General features: G+C 38.2%; 1 protein-coding gene across 1 annotated transcript in view; it reads left to right on the top strand.

Annotated features, from left to right (window-relative positions):
- LOC149787182 (uncharacterized) overlaps positions 1 to 3,893 on the top strand; it is a 92,548-nt gene extending 88,655 nt beyond the window's left edge. Inside the window, exons 17-18 of the mRNA XM_089977684.1 lie at positions 1,407 to 2,538; positions 3,342 to 3,893. The gene's annotated coding sequence lies outside the window, so the exon portion shown is untranslated. The remainder of the gene's footprint in view (positions 1 to 1,406; positions 2,539 to 3,341) is intronic.
- Positions 3,894 to 19,384: the final 15,491 nt, after the last annotated feature.

Raw genomic sequence — 19,384 nt, 5'->3', positions numbered from 1 at the left:
GGAGCCCCCGAAGGATAAAGAACTAGATGTTACCCCAAATTTATCACTTCAATTGATGTAATTAACTTAATATTGTTGTTTCTTAAACAAGTAATCTCAATATTGCACATCATTGTGTGGCTACAATAACTCACTATTACCACCAGTCCTTTCGAAAATTTTGTTTTGTAAAGTACATTCAATTTATGGGAGACCCTACTGAAATATTTTTTTGTATTAAATGAAATTTGATAAAACGTCATCGTTGGTCTGTATAAAGTGAGATTGCATTCCATTTGAAACTAAATGTATATATAATTGGATGGCCTTGCATCAATTATGCATCTTGAGCCTTGCCTTGTACCCAGGCTATGTAAAATGTCGAACACTGCACAACGTTGAAATGCTCTGGTGAAAGCGTATCTGTACAGTAGTGTTATTCCTATTTGACAATGTTTTAACTATTCAACCACATACGCAAGCAGTATAGAGAATGTTCACCTGAAACTTTCATCCTGACACTATGGCCTCGCAAGATGCAGCATCTTTTCTGATCGAGGAGTGCCACAATCCCGTCCTTTTAAGATTTCCTCTTGCCTCCTTTGGAGCATTTTCCATATCCTAACTGGCCATGAAAGAGTACTTTCACCAGCCGGTGGGCTGTTAAAAGAGATATGTGGACTGCACATTGCAACTATGACTGTATTAGGATTGTGTAGATACTGGGCAGGCTTTCTTGGCAAGGACGTCAGTATCTGGGATCCTGTCTTGCCACTTAATGTTGGTGAGTCCTCTCAGTCAAGTTGTGTGGAAGTGGTTTAACTTCTTTGTATGCCGCTGGTACAGTATCCAGGTTTCACAGAGGGTATAGTAGCGTAGGGAGTAATTTTATTCTATACACCTTAAGATTGGTCTGTAGACTAGTGCCTCATCTGTTCCAAACCATTGGCGTGTAGTCTGCCAAAGGCTGCACTGGTCTTTGCAATCCTGGCATCGACGACAATATCATGGGACCGAATGCTGCAAAGATAGGCAAATATGCTCACAGTGCTCAGTCTGTGGCCATTGACTGTTCTGTTTGGCTTAGCCTATGGTTTCCCCCAGGCTGGCTGATACATTACTTCATTCTTCTTTGTGTTGGTCCTAAGTTTGAAATTTCTACATGCATCTGAAAACTTGTCGAATTTCCCATGTCACCATCAAAGGTCCAAGTGACCTAATTTTTCCAGTGCTGATTAGTAAATGTCAAGATAATTCCACCAATTATATATTATGATTATACGTGCATGTGTCAGATAAACCTATATCAGAACACAAATGTTTATTTTTTATGCCGGTTTAAACAGTCTTTTTATGTGAGCTGTAGAGTAAATGTATTTTCAAAGAACCAAAATCATTTGTATAATATTTTCCTTCTTTTTCACTAGGGAGAAGCAAGCACTTGGAAAGAGGTGACAGAAGGAAAAATATCTGAAGAAGATAAAGACAAAATTGGTGTCCTTCTTAATGACCCTAATAACAAGGAACATATCAGCTCTACTCGCCGGTGTTACACACTGACAACTGCATATTACCTGAACCAACTCAGCTCTGCTCACCTGATACACACTGACAAATGCCTATTACCAGGACCACATCAACCCTTACTAACATGTATTACACACTGTCAACTCCCTATCTCCGGGACCACATCAACTCTGCTCAGCTGTGTTAGACAACTACCTAAGACCAGTACTGAAAAAAACTCTACTTGAGTTACACACCAACAACTGCCCATTACCAGGACCATGTTAACTCTACTCACTTGTGCTACACACAGACAACGGTCTATGACCAGGCCATCACTTCTACTCACTGAGTTGCAAACTGACAACTGCCTATTACCAGGACCACATCAAATCTAATCATGCTACACACTGACAACTGTTTATGACCAGCACCACGTCAACGACATCAGATCTACTCTCTTGAGTTGCATGCTGACAACTTCTCGTTGCCAGGCCCACATCAACTCTGCTCACAACTACACAATACAAACTGCCTTCTACTAGACCCACATCAACTCTGCTCACTGTTACACACTGAGAACTGCCTATCACCAAAACCAGATCAACTCTATTCACTGCTACACACTGACAAAGGGCTATTACCAGGACAACATCAACCCTACCCATTGTGTTGCACACTGGCAACTGCCAATTACATAGGATCACATTAACTCTACTCACTGTTAAAAAATGACAACTGTGTTTGCCGATGCTCTGAGGGAAATCCTCATCACCAGAGGTTATTGTACAGCACACAAACATCTGCCAGTTATTCCATGCCAATCAAGTAAATTTAATCAGCTAGAAGCAGGTCAGTATGCTCTGCCAGCGAGCATCTGAGGGTTACTGGAGCATGATTAATATTGTAATTTATGACATAAAACTGTAATTAGTGACCAGGGCTAAAGGGAAGATTTAAAAAAGAATAAGCATCAGATCATCCTACTCTTTTCACTCCTGTCAAGTCCATGAGCTACAATACCATTCCAGAAATGCATGAAACGAACAAAAGGTAAGTAATCCATTATATTTATAATGTCTTCATCCTGATATTAAATCACATGGCTAACCCTAGTGTTTCACCATTTTATTTTTACTGACAAAAACGTATTGTAAAATATCACTGCATGATCTTTAAAAACAGCCCTAGGAAAGCAGCACTGTGATGTGCAGAACTACTCATAATATGTTCTAGTCCACTCTTCAAATTCCTTATGCGTAATCATCTGCTTTTTCTGTAACCTTGGAGAAAAAACTAAAATGTTTGAGAATATTTTGGCTAAAGAAAATGTAGAACAGATACCTTTTATATCAGTCCTCATATAGTTACATGGATGGAGAGCAGAGAAATTTCATATCATCCACATACACTTTTTGCTATGGAAAGCAGCTATCTTTTATGTTGATCCTCATACATTGATAGGGTGGAAGGGAAATAGCAATTATGCAAAGCAACCAAATATGGGTTTATAACATTATAGGTTTTCATACCGTTTTCTCAGCCACGTTGCTTCTCTGCAGAAAGTGCTGGCAAGAGCATATTATTGTCATTTCCTTGGCAATAAATTGTCTATCAAGTGCTGATGTGGCATTAAGTGCATATCAATCAGGTAATGAAACATGCAATATAGATGTGAATTTACAGTACCTTCTAGACTTAATTACCCAGGTATGCAGAACAATTTTACATTTATACTGTCAATGAGTTTTATTTATACTATAGTCATTCACACTGAAATCCATCTATATTTAATCATATACACTGAATTATATTCATACTATAATCATCCACACTTTTTTCTTCTTTATGTGCAGCAAATGATAGTCAGTGTTTGAAATAGCTCTGTCTGCAATGAAGGGCATTACACAGAACTCTACCAGCATGTGGCTTTGTCAGCGGATATCAGATAACATGTACATGTTACATTACACTGTGATATGTACATAGATTTAACAACAGTAAGTCTTGATATGATAATAGTTACTGTGGACATGCAACACATGTACATGATACATTATGCTGTTACATGTACATATATACCACTAAACAAGAATTTGTATTGAATTAATTATTGTGGACATCAGACAGTGTTTGTGATACATTACTTTGTTACATGTACATAGATTCGACTACAACACGATATATGATATTATTTATTGTGGACATCTGACAATTGCCATACAAAACTGAATGTAGTGAGTGTTACTTCTTGTTACACAGAACTCTACCAGCATGTGGCTTTGTCAGCAGACATCAGATAACATGTACATGTTACATTACACTGTGATAATTACATAGATTTAACAAAAGTAAGTATTGATATGATAATAGTTACTGTGGACATCATACAACACATACACATGATACATTACTGAATCAACACGAATTTATATGATATTATTTATTGTGGACATCTGACAATTGTATGTGTTACATGACTGTTACATGTGAATATATTCAACTACAATAAAAAGGTATTGACATTAATTAATGTGGACTTCAGACAACATGTGTACATGATACATTGCTCTGTTACTCATACATTGATATAACTACAGGAAGAATTTGTATGATGTTTGTTATTGCGGACTTCAGACAACATATACAGATGAAATATTATGCTGTTACATGTACATAGATACCGCTACAAGAAGAATTTGTATGATATTAGTTAATATGGATATTAGATGTGTATCTGATATATTACTCTGTTACATATACATATATTCAAGTACAATATGAGTTTGTATGATATTAAGTATTGTGAACTTCAGACAACATATGCACATGTTAAATTACTCTGTTACAACTATAGGAATAATTTGAATGATGAATTGTGGACTTCAGACACCATGTGTATATGACCGATTACCCTGTTACATATACATGGATACAACTACAGGGTGGATTTGTATGATTTTAGTTGTGGACATATGACGTGTATGTGAGACATGTCTGGGTTCCATATACTACATAGATGCAACTATAGAATGAATTTGTATGATGTTACTTGCTTTTATGCTATTGCTGGTAAGATAAGATGATGATTAGAAAACAAAATTATATGTTATGTAGAGTGCAATAATTTTGTCTTGATACTGCAGATATTTTTCTCCATCAAATACGTTCCCCGATCACATTAACGTTAAGATATAAGCCTGCTACCTCTCAAATTCAGCCCTACTAAAAGACGAAAATTTGTTTTTTCTGTCTATCTCATATAGACCAGAGGGTAATAACTCTTGCCCATTACCTCCCCTTGCCACCGCCAGGTGTCACTAGTTTTTAAGCTTCGCTTGTATTGATAACACGTTCATTATACCTCCAAACAATCCATGGCATCTTAGTGTTAAATTGGACCATCCGAAGTTAAATTTGGATTTATTGCGTTGGACAATCATTCTTCTACAGGTTGTATACATTATTTTAACAATTTTTTTTCAAAATTGAGTGACTTTGTCACCCTTACGGATTTCATCTACTGAAGACCATGTTACACACGTTACGCTGAACTCGTATTGTCAATTAAGAGTTAACGCGACACTGACTAATTTCGCTTACTCCGTTAGTAACAGTTGTGGTATTAGCGAATTAATGACATGCTGAATTGCTAATTTGTGCTTTGTTTTCTTTTCTTGTATCGTTTCAGTAGAAATGTCAACCAAATGCATGAAATGCAAAGAGTTCAAAGCAAACGAAGACAACCATGACTCTTGTATTGTATGTACCAAGTGTATGTACATCATCTATACCCTGCAGCGTGTGTAATACTTGGACAGAGCAAATGTGGGCTGATGTAGTCCAGAAGGCAGCAAAAGGGAGGGATAGACGGAATAAGTCGAAGAAAGATAGCATTGATGTCCTCAGTATACATCTGAAGACAGCCTCCATTGCAAGTCTTGTGGGGGACGTTTGGGTCCCCCCTCCACCTAAAGTTCGTCGTTTGCAACCGTCAGCCACAGTAACATCAGCAAAATGGAGGAAAATAATGTTGACAGGGTACAACAGTCCACCTCTGAACAGATGCGTCGTTTGGTCCAGGAAACGACGATGCAGCTATTGACATCAGGCCAGATATTACCCTTATTTCCCTCGCTCGATTCCACAGCTTTTTCTGACTCTTTGGGGGAATGTTCCCCCAATTTTAGGCTGCCCAGTGGGCGTATGTCCCCCCGCATGTCCGCGCATGGCCTTCGGGCCTGTAAGTCAGGACGCATGTTTTTTTTTCACTGGATCCATCGGATCCATTTCATTATACAACCTCTACGTCACCGGCCGTCCAGCTGTCCCTGCATGGGGACCCTATTGCTAAAACGGTCCGACCAAATATGACTTACAGGGATCTTAGTGATAAATCCGTCCGTTAAGTTGTACCGCCGGCAACATACCAATACTATGGTGGAGATTTTAGTGAGCAATCTGTCCGTCCAACCAGGCCATTGGAGCAGCCGGTGCTGGTGATAGCAGGACCGTCACCAACATTCAGGCCGACCACAAACCAGACAAACTAGCCGGCAGGGCTGGCCGTCCATATGTTCACGGCTTATCCACAAGGGAGAGTTAGTGACAGTGTCAAGGATGACGGAATCGCGTCATCTATGCCACCTGGTATGCTCTATCCTGAAATGCAAGCTATTCCAGAACACGACTCGGCACACAGTGAGGGTGACGAAACTCCTGCAAATCAGCCGTACACAAATCCAACCATGGAACGGACTGAGTTTGGCTTCAAGGCGGCAGTGGAAGAAATTTATAGGGTGTTGGCAACTTCAGAATGCCCTCAACCTCCTACCGCCACTTAAGACTACAAAGTTAAGGCGTCTGTAGATCTTAACAGGGAGGAAGAGACGCCGTCCCTCTGGCTCCTTCTGCAGTCAGCAAAAATTAAGATCAATGATCGTCTATCAGGACGAATAGGTGATCCGGGGAATGCTAAGGCGTTCTTTTCAGAAAGCCAAGTACCAGTGACATTCTCGTATCGCTGGTACAAAACTCATTCAGACGCCATCAGTACGGATCTTCCGGCCCTGGACAAAAATATGGCAGCACTTCACATGTCCGCTCCACTGTTTTACAAAGTGGACAAAAATGTGTTCCATGCCACGTCAAAGATAGTCCGGAACGGAGTCGCTACGTCTTCAATGTTAGACTTGGTTTCATTGGCCATTTTCCGGCTCACAGAAAAATCCAACAATGACCACACTTTGGAAGCGACGGCCCGGATTGCTAGAGTTATTAACAGGGCAGCTCACCATTCCATGGCTTGACTGCTTCTGCCAACTTAGACCTGATACGACGTGACGCATGTCTGCGGTCCACGTCGCTCAAGCCCCATCATACTCTGGCTTTACGGATGACTCTGTTTGGGTCGCCTTTACATTTTGAAGGAAAAATTGAAGACATTCGGAAGCAGGCAGCTCAGGAACTGCCCCTCCAACTCGCCGCCCAACCCTCGCAGGTGTTTAGAAAAAATCAGCCCCTGCCACAGCGGAGGGATGATTGGCGGACCAGGGACAAGGCATCCTTACAATCAAATGTGCAGTATAGATCCCAACCCAATGCCAGGAGACAACAGTCTAATCAAGCTAGGAGGCAACCATACAGAGACGGTAAGAAACAAAGTTTCTCCGTCTTCAAGCCTCCTAACTCTAAAAGTTGACATACCCTCCCCACCACCCGCGGACAGCCTACCTGTAGGTTTCAGCCTCCTGCAATTTCAGGACCACTGGACCACCTTTTTTCCTCATAACGATTGGGTGATCCAGGTCATTTCGGAGGGGCTTCGGATTTCATTTATCCAACCCCCTCCCCTGTCCTCCTCTCCTCTCTTCACGGACGTACCGTCCGATCGGGAGAAGGATACCTTTCTACAACAGGAAATACGGTCGCTCATAGAAAAACGGGTGGTGGAGATTGTGAAAAAACCGCAATGGCCGGGGTTTTATTCCAGCTGTTTCTTATCCAGAAGGCAAACGGCAAGTTGAGGCCGATCATCAACCTGAGTCGCCTCAACCAATACATGTTACCACTGAAATTCAGGTCTTTCCATCTGGCGGGAAGAGTGTGCCGTCAGTCTAGAAATGACCGACGCATATTTTCACGTCCCTATCCACCCTGCATCACAGAAATTTCTCCGATTCGCTTACCGCGACGCGGTTTATCAGTTCCAGGTCCTACCCTTTGGGCTCAACATCAGCCCTTGAGCTTTTACCAAGGTTATGGATTGCATCGTCACCCTGTTCCGCTCGACTTCATCTACAGAGATGGCAGTGTATTTGGACGACATCCTCTAGAAACATATGGTAAGTTCTATTCTGCTCAAAGGCAGAAACGATCTTTTAGCACTTTTAGATCTAAGCTTTCTCGTGAACTGGAATAAGTCCGATCTCAATCCATCCCAGCGTTTTGTCCATCTGGGTGTGGAGTTTCTCACCGATCTGAATCTGGTACGGCTTCCTCGTGCTCGCGTAATCCGGATCATCGAACTCGTCGAGTCCGTTTCCAACAGGACGTGGATTTCAGCGAGAGAATTCTTGCAACTCCTCGGATTATTCAATGCGGTGGCGGACTTGATCCCGCTTGGCCGTCTTTTTATGCGTCCCTTACAAATGACGATACTGGCACAATGGCGCCCCTTTTCAAGTCTCCTCAATCAAACAATAATGATCACACCCGAGATACGATCATTCCTGTGTCAGTGGCACAACCCTGGTTGGCTGTCCACGGGGATTCCTCTGGAGATGCCCCAAGCAGAGATAACGGTATGTACCGACGGCAGTACCTACGGTTGGGGTGCCAAACTGTTGCCGGACTTCGCTACAGTCAGCGGCACGTGGGAGCCAGGGGAGATGCCTCTCCACTTCAGCCTTTTAGAAATGAGGGCTGTCATCAATGCCTTTCATTTTTGGAAGGATCAACTCTCAGGAAAAACTGTCCTCATTATGTCAAACAACTCTGTGTTGGTGACTTACCTCCTCAAACAAGGGGGCACCAAATCACCAGACCTGTGCATTATGATCTGGCAGTTTCTACATTGGTGCGACAACCTCCACATCAACGTACAAATCAGACACATTCCCGGCAGACTCAATGTCTTGGCCGACACTCTATCCAGGAAAGTTCAAGTCATTCACACAGAATGGTCACTCCATGAATCAGTCTTTCTTCGGATTTGCACACTTTGGGGGCGTCCGATGATCGATCTTTTTGCGACAAGGTGGAATCGCAAGTTGCCCACCTTCGTCTCTCCGGTTCCAGACCCAGAGGCTTGGGCCGTGGACGCTCTGTCAATCAGCTGGGAGGGGTTGTGGGCATTCGCCTACCCTCCCACGGTTTTGATACCGAAAATAATCCAGAGGTTAAAGGGTCAGAACTGTCGGATGATTCTGATTGCCCCTCTCAGATGGAACAAGTCCTGGGTCACGATCTAGCGATAGATCTACCCAGGAAGATTCCAACCAGCCCAAATCTTCTCAAACAACCGTGGTCACGGGTGTTCCACCCCTGCCCGGGCTGTCTTTTTCACGCTTGGCTCTTGTCTGGACAGCCTTGCGAGACAAACAATTTAAACCTTCGATTGTGGAGAGAATCTCAAGAGCAAGAAGGCCCTCCACTCTGAAGGCTTACGAGGGAAAGTGGCATGTTATCAGGGACTGGTGCCATATCAATAACATCGTCCCTTTGAGTGTCTCAATCCCTCAACTGGCCGACTTTTTTCTCTGGCTTTTCGAGGAGAAACAGTTGGCCCCACTTACTATCAAAGGCTACCGCTCCATGATATCAGACACATTCCGCCATCATGGTAGATGTGATACTGGGCATAACAAAGATCTATCAGATCTTTTAGCCAATTTTGATTTCAATCGACCAAAATCCCTCACCCTGTTTCCAAAATGGAATCTGTCCTGGGTTTTAACATGGCTCAATTCAGACAAATTTAAGCCTTTAGCCCACACTTTGTTAAAGCTACTATCATACAAAACATGTTTCTTGATAGTCTTGGCTTCAGCATGCAGGGTGAGCGAGTTACATGCCCTTTTCAGTGACCCGAACTTTCTTCAGTTCAGATCAGATGGTTCAGTGGTCCTTCTGACTCAACCAGGCTTTGTAGCCAAAAATAGGTTACCATCCATTGGCAATCAAAGAATCGTCAATCGCTCGCTCTCTTCCATAGATAAGTCAAGAGCAGCAGCCATGCAAGATCCTGTTCGTGCACTCAAGCACTATTTAAAACAGACAGAGGCGTGTCGGGACACACGTAAGTGCCTCTTTCTTCCGGTCAAAGCTGGTAAATGGGATATCACCCCTCAAGCCCTTGCTTCATGGCTGAAGTGGGTTATATGCTCAGCGTATTCTGAGGTCTCACAAGATCAGAGTCGCCTCATGAAGATTACAGCTCATGAGATGAGAGCAATCTCGGCGAGCCTTGCATTCGAACGCAGTGTTTCGATCCGAGATATAATAGAAGCTGTTGGCTGGCATGCAGAGTCAACCTTCTCCAGTTTTTATCTCAGAGATTTGGCTTCGCAGAGGCAAACCTTGAATCTGGTAGGTCCGGTGTCTGCAGCCCAGATGACCACCAGACCCATTTAAAACAATCAGCACAGCCTATCAGCTTCTCTGGATTCGCCAGTGAAATTTCTTAGGTAAGAAGATTTCAATAACTATCTTCTTAACCGTATATAGGGGTCACATATCACGGGACCCTAGGCTGTGTTGCAGATGAAATTAGGAGAACGGGTTATCGTTTAAATGGGGAATCCAGCCATCATTCCCTAGAAGGTACCCGGGGTGGAGGTAGGATGCTCAGCATTCCCTCCTCCTATTACCTATTCTCCACCATTAATACTGGCCGCCATGTATAGCCTATCGTGCTGAAAAATGGCGTTAAACCCCACAACAACAACAACAACAACATTACCTATTCTCCTAACGTTAATGTAATTGGGGAATGTATTTGAAGGAGAAAGCAAATTTTTAGTAAATTATGTTTCTCCGGGAATACTTACCCGATCACATTACTTAAAAACCCTCCCAACCACCCCGCTATGCGAGCATCCTCGTATAATATATATCGCTCAGCTTAAAAAAACTAGTGACACCTGGTAGTTGCAAGGGGAGGTAAGGGGCAAGAGTTATTGCCCTTTGGTCTATATGAGATAGACAGAAAAGACGAATTTTCGTCTTTTAGTAGGGCTGGATTCGAGAGGTAGCAGGTTTATATCCTAACATTAATGTGATCGGGTAAGTGTTCTCTGAGAAACATAATTTACTAACAATTTGCTTTCCTACATCACCAGTAAAGCTGCATTTGATAATTTAAAATTGCTAACCAATAATTGTATTATTTTGATTAGTATGTCTTCATAATGAAAACTATGGCAATTTCATGATTTACTTGTTAGTCCACATGGCCTCAATGCCAAGTGAGCTTATGGTATGGGCTTCCATCAGCCATTTAGAATGTGTCTGTCAACAATTGATGTTGTAAACTTATTAAAACATGCTGAATCACTGTTGTTATAACAATTGTAGTATATAATATCCTGTCCTGATGATTTCAGTTTTGTACAAATGATGATGATTTAGATTCTGACAAACCTGAAGGATAACTGCATTTTAATTTCAGTCCCATGTTTTGATATATTTACTCCATAAATATTTATATTCTGACACACCTGAAGGATGCATGCATTTAAATTTCAGTCCCATGTGTTGATATATTTACTCCATAAATATTTATATTCTGACACACCTGAAGGATGCCTGCATTTTAATTTCAACCCCATGTGTTGATATATTTACTTCATACATATTTAGATTCTGACTCACCTGAAGGATGCCAGTTTTTTTAATTTCAACCCCATGTGTTGATATATTTACTCCATATCAATTTAAATTCTGACACACCTAAAGGATAACTGCATTTTAATTTCAGTCCCATGTGTTGATATATTTACTCCATATCAATTTAAATTCTGACACACCTGAAGGATGCCTGCATTTTAATTTCAACCCCATGTGTTGATATATTTACCTCATACCAACACATTTGCTTTCTGGTCATCATTTACATTCTGATACACATAATGGATGTTTCCATTTGAATTGTATTCTTATATGTTGATATATTTGCTCTATCTAGACAGTGTGTTTTAATTTGAATTGTATTACCTTGTGTTGGCCAGTTTACACGATGTATGCAGCCTGTTTACTTTCTGCACAACATGTTTGTTTGGACACATCATGTTTATTTTATGTATGCTGTATGTTCACTTCGTGCTAAGTGTAATGGTTATGACACATGTAAATAGAGCATATATTCTAGTGTTAAATGTAATATGTATGTCACATGTAAAGGAAGCATATATTTTAGTGGCAAGTGCAATAGTTATGTTACATGTAAAAGAAGTATATATTTTAGTGGTAAATATAATAGTTATGACACATGTAGAGGAAGTATATATTTTAGTGGTAAATATAATAGTTACGACACATGTAACACAAGTATACATTTTAGTGGCAAGAATGATAGTTACGACTCATGTAAAGGATGTGTATAGTTTAGTTGTAAGTGTAATAGTTATGACACATGTAAAGGAGGTGTATAGTTTAGTTGTAAGTGTAATAGTTATGACACATGTAAAGGAGGTGTATAGTTTAGTTGTAAGTGTAATAGTTATGACACATGTAAAGGAAATGTATACTTTAGTGGTAAGAATTACAAATATGACACATGAAAAGGAAATAACCATTATATTATTAGGTGTGATAGCTATGAAAAATGTGAAGGAAGTATATATTTTAATGCTAAGTCTAATTTTTGTGGCACACTAAAGGAAATATACATTAATTTACCGAGTTGATATAAATGTCACTTTTTAGTGTAATAGTATATAACAATTTTACTAATTTCATTGCAACAATCAGTTGTGCTTTAATGTTAGTATTGGACTACACATTAGCTATACTGGATGTCAATTACAATACAGAACCACGCAGCAATTATACTGCATATAGTATAGATGGAATGTATAGGCGTGTCAAAAATATTCTGTACAAAGACAAGCAATATGTATAGATGTAATATATAGATGTGGCACCGAGATTCTGACAGCACCAATTAAATAATGATCCACAAGAGACACCTGCAACTGGTGAACACACAGCTGATGCTTTGGTTTCTATACAACTGATGTTGAAGTTAATAGGGCTCAGTCAGTTCCAAGATTGTGATGCTTTGCTTTCTCAAATTAGGTGTTGATGTTGAATAGGACTCGATAAAGGCATGGGGTGATGTTCTTGTTTCTCTAATCATGTGTTTATTTTGAATAGGGCATCATTGTATTCATTTGATATCACTAAATATGGTAAAAGTGTACATGAGATATTAACATGAACACAATTTATTTAAACACACAGACGATAGTAAAAGTGTTGTAATTACATGCTAGCTATATTGTATATTTGTTTGATGACAATAAAGATGATCACAGATTTGTCCATTAAACATTAGCATCATCATATTTATTTGTGTTATGGTCTTAAACTAAATTAAAAAAATGAATACAAACCAAACATTTTGTAAAACTCAACAAATCATTTATTTCCCTAGACTGGAATGCAAAGTGGAATTTTTAAATGAACTTACAGTATTGTGGATTAAATCCCTAATAGTCATACAGGTCCTTGTACACATATAGAGTGTTCCAAATGAATTTCACGGATGTGGGAGGCCTTGGGTTCTGTCCCCGGCCGAGTCATGCCAAAGACTTACACAATTTGTACTAACAGATGCCTCACTAGGCACTCAGCATTAAGAGGTTAGAGTTAGGACTGGTCGGCCTAGTGTTAGGATAACGGGACATCATGCTACATGTCTGCGGTATGATACCCCAGTGCTAGACATCACTATAAACTGCCACACTGCAGACATCATAGAGATATGACTGAAAAATTGTTAAAGCTACGTTAAAAAACCAAATCACACACAACAAATGAATTACAGTGGTGTTACTAATCAATTTTTCACAATGTTATAATCCAAAAATATCCTTTTGACAATGCAACATACTCCTTTGGCCCTAAAGTGTCAATGAATACTTTGTACTTCCATTAAATTAAATAAATAATTCATGTCGAATTAAAATACAACTAAAACTGATGTGCCATTAAGACTTTCCTTAAGATTTAGAATGAGTAATTCTGATGTAAATAACTTTATATATATCCCCACATGACCTATGAGACACTTCCTGAAAAGACGCTGTCATCTTAATGGAATTCTCTATCAAAGTGTTAACACAATTCATTTCCAAAATCTTCAAAGGTCAGAAGGAATGCTGTATCCAGAACTGAAACCCAAGTATACATGCGTTCAAAAAATAATATTAGTCAGGTAGGACCAAACTCCTACCCTCATGTATGGACAAAGGTCAGACACCCTATGCAAATTAAATATTATAACAATTTGATAAAATTGAAGATGGTAAAATGTTACAAATTACATAGTATTATCATATTTGTGCGGTTAGCGTTCATTATGATAGAAGTTGCAAATTTATATTAGTAATACTGTATTCATCTGATAACACTAATATTGTCAAAGTATTGTAAATTATATTGTGTTGTCATATTTATTTGATTGCACTAAAGATGGTAAACGTACATTAAATATTGACTGCACTCTGTTCTTTGGTATTTGGTATAGGGTTAGAATTTTATAGAAAAATAATATCTCTGGATTTCCTCACTATTTATGCTCGCTATTAAAAAACCACTTCAAAACAGCATATATCTTTGGTATTTTTCAAGGAACCTTTAATTCCCTATATTTGATTGGTGTGATATGGGTTATAGTGTATACAGAATGGCCATGTTTCTGATGTGCAGCTCCACTTGGTCATTTTCAGTTAATGGACTTCAGAGATCAATTACAAGATAAGAGATGATACAGCTCTTTATATCTAAGATATTTGGTGATTCTTTCATTGTACTTTCAGAAGCTTATACTGTCACGTCCAGCAAAATTCATATTCACTATTTTAATAACTGCAAAAGACAGTGTAATTTACATTGATTAAGCCTGATTTTGTTAACACAAGGGAGTAGGCATTTTAATTTGCTATGCACTTAGATCATGCACAATTTACACAAATACAATTCCGAAGAAATTTTCAGCCACAGTGCTTGACAGTAGCATAGTTATTCGCTCTGTTGTGCATGTTTCAAATGTAATCATCTTCACCTTACACCTACCACTATCCCAGAAGTTCATACCATTTGTAGATCACCATATTACTATTATCAAATTCATTTGATAACACTAAGGATATTAAAAGTTTTGTAAATAACACATTCGTAATGTCACATTCATGTGATAACCTAAAGATGGTAACAGTTTTACAAATCATATATCATTACAATATTTTCTAAGAATCTGGATTTTATAGTTTTTGATAATTTTGCACCTGATCATTTATTTATCAGGTATTTATTTTGAGTTACCTCCCCTAGAACACAATACTATAGGACACACAGTACTAATGATATGGAACCATGGGAACCACCCTGGAAATGGGTGAACATAAACTAGAATATATATATGGGTCTGACTGACCAGAATTGGTTAATAATGTAAGTAATGTTTTAGGAAAAAAGATTCTTTTGAGACCTTATCCTAGTTGTAAGGGGAAAAATAGAGACATTTTTGTATTGATGGAATTTCAGTCCTCCACCATTTTTACTTTCCGCCATGTATAGACTATACTGAAAAATCTGTGATGAAAGTGAGATTCAAATAATCTCCTGGAATGAAAATAAACATTCAAACATATATACATACATGCATACATGCATGTACTTTGGAATCATTCATCAATGGCATTTCTTTTCTCCTAATTTTAAAGAATTATAACGATTTCTTTCTTACGAAGAAAAGTATGATACTTGACCTGACAAAAATGCAAGAGTACTGCCATAGAATAAGGCAAGAAATAATTTGGTTTCGCCTTAGAACTATTTGATCATTTTCTTCGTACATGCGTACAATGTTACCTAGGTTGAATCATTGTTTTTCTAGGTAGGCAACTGAACTAGCATGTACCTCGTCGTAGATCGCTTGCGGCGAGAGTTACTAAAAGCACGGGTATTTTACATTGACTAATACTCTCTCTCCTGTGGATTTAAGGCAAATTCCGTTTCTAACTGACACATTGGTCAATGGATCATGTCAAGGATTGAACGTTCTCCATTTGTGCTCATCAGCCATAGGGGTAAATTTTACATTTGTATGTTATTTGATGTGTGAAGCGTTTTCTGTTTTTAGGTTCGTTTCGTGAAATGATGCCTTTAGTACTACGCAGATTTGAAACGTTGTGAACTTGTGAATTACAAGTTGCTATTAGAGTTTAATTTAGTAGCATGTATCCATTGATATTAATTACGAACCTATTGTTATATCCAGTTTGGTTTTATTGTAGCTGATTAGGGCTGTCTGTACGTATCTATATACGTATGTCTGTGCCCATGGTGGATCCATGAAGGTTGGACGTGGCCAATACAAGTGTGCCAACCCAATTTAGGAGAACTGTGTGCTGTCGGTGCGTATGTGTGTGCGTGTATCACAGGCTATCTGGCAGTCCGTGTGTCGATATGGAAGATGATATAACCATCAATGCCATACGAAGACGAAACTGCTAGTTTGTAAACTTGAGCGCATGGTGGATCCATGAAGGGTGTGTACGGCCAATACAAATGAGGGCCAACCGAAGAATTCGTGAGAGCTGTGTGGTTTGTCAGTGGACACATTTGCAAGTTTTACAAATGTTTATGAATCGTTCGGCTGTACAAAATGACTTGAGTCGTACTAGTTTCAATTGAGTACAATTTAGTCATTTTGATTACATGAGATTATGTGGATCTCGCTTTCATTCCGTAAGGTTTCATAAGATTATTTGAATCTTTATTTTCATTCCAGGAGATTAATTGAATCTCACTTTCATCACAGATTATTTGAATCTTTATTTTGATTACATGAGATTATGTGAATCTCGCTTTCATTACATAAGGTTACATAAGATTATTTTAATCTTGGTCATACATGAGTACACATTAATCATTTTTAGTTTATCAATTGGTGAATGTTTGGATAGAGTATTTAAATGAGACGTATGTTTGGAGCGTGAAAGAATCACTGTATTTGTAATTATAATCTTAATACATTTATAAATTTTCATCTTTCATCACATTGTGTTGTGTTGTCATTCGATCCAAGCATCTATTAGTCGGGTCTATCCTGTTTCAAGTACATTGGACCAAAATGTAAACTTAAGTTCGCATTTACCAGATCATTACATTTAGACAATATATAATTGTATTGTCTTTTGCTAGACAATTACATCTAGACCTCAATGTAAAGATGTTAAGCTACGAAAATATTGGAACGACACGTCTCTAGTGTCTCTCTTTAGTTCAAATTAAACAGTGCTGCACAAGGAAATTATGGGATGTTTCGTCACGACCTCTCAATCCCAATATTCTAAAATGTATTTATTATTAAACTGGTTCGAAACTATGGTTTTAATCTGTGCTTAATTAAAACATATCATGGTTGTATTATTTACAAAAAGTGTTTGTGGCATATCATGGGATTGTGGTCTGGTACTTATTATAGCAATGAAAATAATCAAGTTTGAGTTTTTTTTTTATTCACGCGTCAAAATGTTCAGGTTTTGCCCTTGAATCATCGTGCATTACTTTACTCTCCACAACTTCAGAAGTAATGCAGGGATTGAAACGATACTTGTATCGGGCTTATAATGCAAAAAAGTTCAATAGTTTCCTGATTCAACACAAGTTTTAGGTTGCATAATATTTTAAGACCTGTTTACGTTTTAGAAAATTACTGCTGTTTTCAATTAACTTCCTCACTTGTCTACCTTTTTAATTAAATCAACTGCAATCACTTGCTGTCTGCGTACTGTGTGAGCTGCAAAATATTCATTGGACTTTGATCCATGTATCCTAGTAGACAAAAACTGACTGGACTTCGTGAAACGTATGCTATCGGAGATTGGAAGTGGTGGAACTGCGAAACAGCCTCGTATCTCCCATGGGGGCCTTCACAACCAAGAAATGTAGGCGAAACATTTGGCATGATTTTGTATTATTTACAAACAACCCTTTATCATGACGTATATTGCTCCGATCGACGCGCCTTTCTTTGTCAAAGGTACATTTAATATTCCATGGCTCGACCTATCAACTGGATTCCAACGTGAACTACAGCAAAATAGCACTCGTGTAATATGTGATCATACACGGTAAATATAGTACATTTTTTCGAAGATTAAACTCAATAATAAGCACTTAATTGGAATAATGAGCAAAGTCAATCTAACGTTAAAACATTCTAGTCGTCGCTAATGTTTACACGAAAAATGTACCCGCTAACATATTTATATACACGCTAACGTGTAAGTGCGAAATAGGTTTTGAAGATTAAATCTGATGATTCTGATTCTTTCTTTTTTTTACCATGAATACTCATGGAAACACCTTGAATACTCTTTGGCAGAACCTTGAATATTGCTTGGAAGTACCTTGAATATTCATTGGAAGGACATTGAATCCTCTTTGGAACAACCTTGAATAATTGTTGGAAGCACTTTTAATAATCTTTTGAAGCACTTTTAATACGTTTTGTAAGCACCTTTTAATACCGTCATATGGATTCTTCTATATGAAAGCACTTGTAAAAAAGGAGTTACATAAATTTCATTTTTGCATGTGAAATACAGATAATATTGACTCAGTAATTGTACAGATTTTTAATGTAAGACGGAACAATTATTCATGTTATCAAATTAATCATATTTTAAATTCTGTTAATTAAATTTTAGGCAATTTAAATTTCGGATAATTTGAGTTTTAACTATTTTACTTCTATAAATGTACAAAGATTTCTAAATAGCACGAATCTATCCTCTTAATTTAAATAATATAAAAGAGCGAAATCCAACAATTGTTTGTGTGTAAAATTCAACAAATTTATTTCACTAGAATACAAACTGAAAATTGTAAAAGAACCTACTGCTTTGCGAATTAAATCCCCCAAAAGTCCAAATCGTTCTTTCACCAGTCCAAATGAATATTGTTTAAAGTAAAATCCAGTGGTATTCGAAGTAAGATCCAGCGCTGAAGGTGTCGAGTGTTGATATGCCTGCAGTCTTGGGTATCAAAGTGCTGTATCCTGACTTGATATCGATATCCATGATATCGATATCAATGTGTTGATATGTTTGTAGTTTTGAGTATCAATGCACCAGTATCCTGAAGACTAAAAGTCTTCCAAGCAATGACAATAATATGCTCCAAGGTGTCCTTGTATTTCTGAATAATACCTTGAATAAATAATTCAGCCAAATCACCTACTGAAAAAAAAAACAATACAGATGATTCAGCCTCAAGATATTACAGCAAGAATAAATAATTTCTACATAAACAAAATTATTTTAAAAAATCCCTATTTCACCTTGATCATCATTAGCATTTTCTGGAAATACTATGACTTAATGGAATTTTCCATTCTAGACTATTCTAAATTCTAAAGGAGATCAATTTGCTACTAAAGGTATAATAACTATGTCGTAATCATCAGATAGGCTAGGTAATTTACGGGGAATTCCAATAAGCTTGACCTAGACCCAAATAAATATGTTCACTTATTCATAACGATCGTAATATTTAACACACTCGTATAGAAAATATTGGCTATGCATTATTTGTATGTTAAAAAAAAATCGCCATTGGTCAGGTACAACATGAATTTGATTTTGGAGAAAAGGTCAAGTAGAAA

This window comes from Sinohyriopsis cumingii, chromosome 12 (genome assembly GCF_028554795.1).
Source record: "Sinohyriopsis cumingii isolate HCF-2022 chromosome 12, ASM2855479v2, whole genome shotgun sequence".
Classification (NCBI taxonomy): Eukaryota; Metazoa; Mollusca; class Bivalvia; order Unionida; family Unionidae; genus Sinohyriopsis; species Sinohyriopsis cumingii.
Note: the sequence above shows the minus strand (reverse complement) of the source record. Positions and strands in the feature narration are given on the sequence as shown.